Source organism: Ruditapes philippinarum, unplaced genomic scaffold, assembly GCF_026571515.1.
Source record: "Ruditapes philippinarum isolate M1 unplaced genomic scaffold, ASM2657151v2 ctg2826_1_1_1_1, whole genome shotgun sequence".
In the NCBI taxonomy this organism is placed as follows: domain Eukaryota; kingdom Metazoa; phylum Mollusca; class Bivalvia; order Venerida; family Veneridae; genus Ruditapes; species Ruditapes philippinarum.
The window spans coordinates 1-7,863 of record NW_026864770.1 but is presented as its reverse complement, the minus strand read 5'-3'; the positions used below and the strand labels follow the sequence as shown (position 1 = coordinate 7,863).

Genomic DNA, 7,863 nt, shown 5'->3' with positions numbered 1-7,863 from the left:
TCGAGGTGTTTCATGAAATTCGTGACCCGATCTTTCCTAAACAGAAAGATCGATGTACGAGGCCGATATCCAACTTACACACCGTAAAACTATATTGGCTTGAGCAATGGCTGATCCGAAGCATTTGATGTAACGCACAAATATTATTTTTAACACAACGCATATACAGGTAAGCTTTTAACAACGTTCTGCTTAAATACAATATAAATTTTGCATTTATCTCTCCTTTTTCCATTAATAATCAAAAAAGGTAAATGTGCATTTTGTCAATAATAAAGTGAATAGGTCTGTAATGGAAAGTACTAGTATGATAAAGAATGGATAATTATTTTGATAGTATTTCGTATAAGACAATGCAGATTCTAGGACATTTGCCCCCGGACAGTTGCCCCCGGACGTATGCCCGTTTTTTTTTTTTGCTGTTGTGACTTGTCACTTGTCATCTCGTGTATAGATTTTTGTATGTCAATGGAAACATTATAGTTCATTTATTTATGGATGCTATTTTGACTTTCACAAATTTGCACGAGAGTTTTTATGTATTAAAGCACAATGAAATTTCGACAATGACGATGAATTTCGGTAGCAAACAATTCAACAATAAAATACTTTTATTATTTTTAAAACAGTGGGGGTGGGGGGTTGTGGCAAACGTCCGCGACTTCCAAAGATATGAGGGGCAAATGACCGCCACTGGAAAAGGGGGGGGGGGGCAATTGTCCGAAGGGCAATGTCCGGATACCCAGCAGACCACGAAAGACTTACATATGTATTGTGTTGGCAAGTGTGAGATATATGAACCGAAACTATATTTTATACAACAGATTATAAAGTGTTCTAGAATAAAAGTTCATCATAATTTTTTTTATACGAAATCACTAATAACTTTATTAACATTTCTTTTTCAAGAAGTTTTTAATGATATCCGAATAATATATTTCTATCGTTTCTATCGATATTTGAAATACTAATGGAAGATGTGCCTATTGTAGACCAATCCACTTTAAGTACTTGTATTCTGTCAATACAAAATTCCTTTAACGTTGTTGTGCAGCATTCTTTGAAACTAAGCCCTGGCTTCGAAGGTTTACAGGGGAAATCAATTTTGATTTTTCTCCGGTTTAATAGAAAAAATAGGATAAAGCCTAAATGAAAGAGAGGTGCAGGGGGGGGGGGGTTAACGGGGATTGATCCCGCGGGTGGGAATGCTACCATGCAGGGACTTTGGTATTAACTGTGGGTAGCTGCGGTTTCTAATGCAAAGCGTATATGAAATGGTGAAAAGTTGTGAAAAGGACATATTTTTGGCATATTTTTTATATGAATTTTTGGTAAAATTTTTATGTACTGTGAATTTTCTAGAACGTTAAAGCAGCATACTTCTAGATTCATGCTAATTTTTATGAAAATTTTGGAATGTATTTTAAAGTAAAATATTGTGAGGTGAACAAATAAAGTAATTTACATATTCTTGCATATCAGACTGGCGTTTCCGTTAGTTTTACCCATGCCGGAAATTTCATCTGGCATGGGGGGTTCCAGATGAGTCGCGTGCTGTACAATGGCACGAGAAAGATGACGTCATTTTACCGTTATGAATGATTTTGTAATTCATACGCTGTTGAAAGAAAGTAGTTACGGTTGTAATCATATAAATTTTCATGGAAAATAAAGATAAAGAATTTAAAATATAATGGAATATGGTAGAATATGCAAGAAAAAATATCTGACATATGTTTGCGGTTCGGATCGGAATATCCGTCCCTCGGTCACCCGCCCATGGGCGGTAACTCGGCAAGCCTCGTTACCGCCCAATGGGCGGGTCACCTCGGGACGGATATTCCGATCCGAACCGCAAAATATGACAGATATTATTATTACAATCGGCATTTACAATCCAAGAAAAATACCAAAACGAGGTCTACATAATATTATGCAAAAAAGCCCTTACTGCTTTAGTAACGCAGTAAAAATATGGTGATAAAATACTGCAATATCGGTCTTCAACCACACATAACATGTAAAATTTAACTACTAGTAACCGGATCTTGAATATTTAACCTTTCTTAAAACATGTAAGATGCTAGCACATTTGTTGGAATAATTGCTAAGTGCATGCAATAAACATTATCTTGTTTAAAAGAATTTATCCAGATTTTGTAAGACAGGAATATTATGACAATCATTTATTTACATTTTATTTTCATTGCATTTCATGTTTTCTTTGTTTGCGCATAGGCAGGTATATTTTTCCCGTGTTTTACATGACCGGGTCTGTCTGACTAGAACAGACCTGCGCACGTGCAAAAGATAGACCTCATAACGGACTTTCTTTTGTTTAAACAGGTCTATCCGAAAAATATAGACCTGTCACAAACAATAGAGGAGGTGTGTAAAATCCAGATAATCCCGTTTTTCGACTTTCCCATGTACCGTTAAGACCAAATTATCATCTTAGGACAGACAGATCGGAAAATGTTTTACTGGCGCCTTTAACGGATTTGTTTAGTAAAGTTTTTTTGGTGAGAATCAATCAGTGGTCAATACAAGATTGTCCCCGAGCGCCAGATTCATGGTCGAGTGATTTTCCATGCACTTTACTGTTAGCTACATTTGCGTGAAGTTTGTGAGAGGGACGTGACGGAAACAAAGTATGGCAGGTTTGGAATTGTTTCTTTAATTTAAGGACGTCGAAGAACTTTGTATCAATCAAAAATGTAAGTTATTTTATATTTCATTAATAAAAACTATATAGCCGAAACGTAATATTATTACACAAGAAAATCGGGAAAGCGTTACTGTTTTTTTTAAATGTAAATATTTCACAGAAAATCCGGGAAATGTTATTGTATCACATAAAATTTGTAAATTATCAATTATTTTTCGTAGGTACAATTTGTTTGACACAAATTAAATTTTCCATGAATAAGGACTTTTTAATTATATATTAGCATTAATCATAAGGATTATATACATGTTAAACTTTTAATCTTTCATGTGACGTTTCGTAGTTATTTTTGACCATTATGATAATTGGCTTATGATATAAAACAAAATACAGATATGAATAATTGATAGTTGGCATATGAGGTATAACAAAGTATTGACACGGATGATTGACGTGAAAATGATGGCCATGTTGATGACAATGTTGTTTTGATGAGGACGTCCATGGGTGTTACAGTGATGATGAAATGACGTTGTTAAAGTGAGCATCAGGTAAATTTAGTTATTTATAGAAACGAGCTTTTTTTTAGAAACTAGTTATTTTTAGACAAATGAGTTTTAACTTTACTTCGTAAGTTTTATCAGTTTCAGAAGATGAAATTTCAAAAGGAACAAATGAACTTGTAAGTAATCATATTATATCGGGCCACGCTTGTGGAACAAGGACAGCACACGTTATGCAACATTAAAACAGCATACTTATTTAATTCACTTTACATTTGGAAAATTTGACATTATAAGAAATTTGATATATACACATGTAAATGGTATTATGCCAGTAACTGAAATTGCGTAGAATTACAAAATTTTATTTTAGAAATGAAGATTTTTTTGTCAAAATTGAAAACTATGTTTTATGTTTATGTATATTGACGATATTTTGTGTGCATTGTTTATATCGATTTTGGTTGTTTTGGTTTCTTTCTCAATTTTTTTGGAGTTGGTGTGTGGTTGGGGTTATTCGATTTTGGTTCTGTATTTTAGTTTGTCTCTTTGTGGGAGTTGTTTATGTGTGTTTTGGTAGTTTTTCTTTGTCTTTGTCGTAGTTGTTAATGTCATTTGTGTGTAATGGTTGTTTTTCTTTGTCGAAAATTCTGGCCTTATTTCTGAACAGTTTGGGAATTTGTGGTCGATAAGACAGTTGATTCTTTGCTGATACATTGTGATCGATTTGAAAAGTTTGGAGTTTGGATTTTGTTAAACATGTACATGTACTAGTCGAATTATTATTATTCATCATTTCAAATAGTTATATCAATTTCATTAGAAATGGGGGATACATTTAAAGTTATATTGAAAATTTAACTGTACAATACCCAATTCTGTATAATTATATTGATGTTTAATAGTAATGTGATATATATGATAATTATATAAATACAGAGGTGGAGAATGCGACAATATATTAAAGATAACATTGATTCTTTTAGATTTAGAACGTGACATTTCTAATAATGATATTCGGATGTTGAATGCGACATTTTTAACAATTATATATACTGATTATTTTAGATGCAGAATGCGACATTTTAGACTAGTATAATATTATTGTTCTTTGGTTTTTCGTTTGTTTTCAGATGACGTAAGAAAACATCACTGGAGTACTTTTGAAAGACAAAACTAGATAAAATTGTATATTTCTAAATATTACCACCATATAATTCATACTATTGAAAAAAATGTTTATTGATCATTTAGCATACGTATAGCAGGAAATGGCTGGAAGAATCCTAGCAGACGACAGTTGTCGCGCAGATGCAATCATGCACCATATCAGACTGCCCGGAATTACAGGCTGGTCCAGCTCTATACTGGACTCGCTTTCAGCATGTTAGGGTTTGAAAAAGGAAATCATAATTTTGTAACGTATGTCTTGTCTACTTTTTGAAAAATAAACTTTCGTGTCAATGTAATAATTATGTTGACATATCATTATTGTCTAATGTTTCATAATGAACCATTTTAGCCCAACTGTTTGAAAAACGAGTGAGGGCTATTTTAGTCACTTGGTCGTCTGTTCTCGTAAAACACTTCGTTTTGCAAATGTTTTGTGTGTAACTTCCTACCCCAGAATTCATAATGATTGTTTATCACACACCCGTGCCGATTTTGCGACTCCGTAAATATGGTATTGCACGGCCGTGCATATATTTTGACGTGACGACATTAGCGTTATACAAACATAGTGTACATTATGATAAACAAGATCAACAAGGAAAGGCGGCGTTCAATGTTAGCGTTATACTATTTTCACTTTAAACGGTCTTTATTAAAGTTATGTGATAAAAAGAATATTAAATTCGTGTAAGTTCATTACTGAATTTATTGCACTCGTTGAATAAAATAATATTATGCTCGCCAGAGGCTCGCATAATATAATTTTATTCAACTCGTGCAATAAATTCAGTATTGAACTTACACTCATTTAATATCCTCTATGTAACGGGGAACATAGTCTAAACACCTTTAACTTTAAACTAGATTTTCATTGATATAATTACATGTATGCAACTTAGTCAACTTGATTTAAAGCAGTCATGTTTAAAATAATAATTTAAGTTTACAATATATTCTTATCAAATGAGCATAATAATGCTGAGTTATGGGTCATTAAGAACATTTCAGTAATTTAAACAAATAACTTACAATTATTTTTAAAATGCTAAAAAAATGTAACATTTGTTGTACCATGTTACCAATAGTGTATCCACAGGTAGCAGACGACAATAAATCTTAAAGTGGAAATTTGCGACTTCCGGTGTGTCTGCTACTCGATGTTGTGATCTCAGTTACTTCCCCTGACGTTCAGTATATGAAATGAGGGTCGAGGTAAGTAAAGATATTTTGAAGAAATACAAAATTAAGCTAAACATAGAACAATACATTTTACAGATAAGAGTTTGTGAGTCGCTGATTACACCTTTAGCTCTGCAATAAATTTTAAATGGACTTGCCCATCTTCAACTGGACAAAACCATTACTCATTTTAAGGGAAAATTTCAAAATATGTATATCGAATAGTGCAGATCATGAGCAGATGTCAAGGATATGCCGACTGGTTTTGGTCTGCACTGGTCGCACGGGTACATGTATACTATGCTTGCACTAGAAGGTTGAGAGTTTATCAACATATTGTACCACACAAAATAATCTGAAAGTACTGATTAAAGTTCATTAATAATAACAACTTTTATTTGGTACAATGTTTGTATTTTGAAAGCATGTTATTTCAGATGGACCATGACTTTTTAGCTCGACTATACGAAGTATATGGAGAGCTGTCCTACTCGCCCCGGCGTCGGCGTCGGCGTCGGCGTCCGCGTCCGCGTCCAGATTTCAGATTAAAGTTTTGGTGCAGTAAAATATTTTTCACTATAACTTTGTCATTTCTTAAGGTATCAACTTCAAACTTCGAATATATGTTCCTTATCATCAACCACATCTTATGTGATAAGGTTCATAACTCTAGCACCAATATTTTCAGATTTATCTCCCCCTGAACATAGAATTTTCCTTAAAAAATACTATTTTTTACTGTAACTTCTTTATTTCTTAAGGGATCACCCTCATACTTCAAATAAATGTACCTTATCATCATCCCCATCTTATGTGACAAGGGTCATAACTTTAGCACCAATGTTTTTAAGATTTATCTCCCCTTGAACTTAGAATTTTCCTTAAAAAATAATATTTTTTACTGTTACTTCTTTATTTCTTAAAGGATCACCCTCATATTCCAAATGTATGTACCTTATCATCATCCCCATCTTATGTGACAAGGTTCGTAACTCTAGCACAAATAATTTCAGATTTATCTCCCCTTGAACTTAGAATTTTTCTTTAAAAAATATTATTTTTTACTGTAACTTATTTATTTCTAAAGGGATCAACTTCATACTTCAAATATATGTACCTTATCATCATCCATATCTTATGTGACAAGGTTCATAACTCTAGCACCAATATTACAAGAATTATCTCCCCATAAACTTAGATTTTTTTACTAGAAAAATGTTATTTTTTACTATAACTTTTTTAGTTTTAAAGGTATCTACTTCAAACTTCTAATACTTATTCCTTATCATCAATTACATTTTATGTGACAATGTTCATAACTCTTGAAGCAATTTTTACAGATTTATCTCTCTTTGAACTTAGGATTTTCTTTAAGAAATATTATAACTTCTTTACTTTTTAAGGTATCTACTTCAAACTTCAAATATATATTTCTTATCATAACACACATGTTGTGTGACAAGGTTCATAACTCTAGCGTGACTATTTCTAGAATTATTTCCCTTGGTCTTGGAATTTATGTTAACATATGTTATTTTTTTACTATAACTTAATACATATTAATACATAATTGATTTTTCTTTCATAGTTTTGTCCTCCTTACTGCGTCCAGTATTTTATTAGTCGAGCTTGGCTGTCTCCTGTGACAGCTCTTGTTGTAATTATTGTTGCTTTTCTAGAAAAAAAATCAACTGAACATAATATAAAGAACTATTCTTTTCGAGATCACTCGCTTCCTTAAATTATTACAATCTAAATACAAAAAATATACATTCAATAACTAAATTCACGAATAGGTAAAAATATCGGAACTACATTAGTGATTGTGCCGAAGAAAGGGAGATAATTATGAATGTATTACAAATAAGGGAGATAAAAATATCTCTTATTATAATTATACTATAAAATATAATAATTATTTCTAATGCATAATGTGTATTTTGTAATGATCTGGTGACTTTGATTGTGACACTCCGATAACATCTAAATTTTCAATCTATAAATAGATAAAAAAAAATTAACCTATATTTCAGTTTCAGGATTTGAAATTAAGAAAGAAAGATATGAAATGAGCACCGGCAAACTGATCTTGGCATGTTACATCCTTATCACAAAACTGGAACCTACTGATTATGATGAGGTAAAAGTATATTTTATGAATATATGTATAGATTTGTTTCTTAGCCTGCTGAAAGCGAAAGTCATTAGTCTTTGCCTCCAGAATAGAGCCCGGCTTTGCAGTTTTGACCAGTCTCTTTACTGTTTGCTAACTTCCAATTTTCATTTACATGTTGATAATTAGTTATAATAATTTATAATGGACTGTTCCTTAAATAAAAT

At 32.2% G+C, this 7,863-nt stretch overlaps 1 long non-coding RNA gene across 1 annotated transcript; it reads left to right on the top strand.

Moving 5' to 3' along the window:
• Nucleotides 1-3,604: 3,604 nt before the first annotated feature.
• On the top strand, nt 3,605-7,663 carry LOC132726751 (uncharacterized). The gene is made up of 3 exons (XR_009625247.1): nt 3,605-4,593; nt 5,441-5,556; nt 7,557-7,663. It is a non-coding gene; the product is annotated as an uncharacterized LOC132726751 (long non-coding RNA).
• Nucleotides 7,664-7,863: the final 200 nt, after the last annotated feature.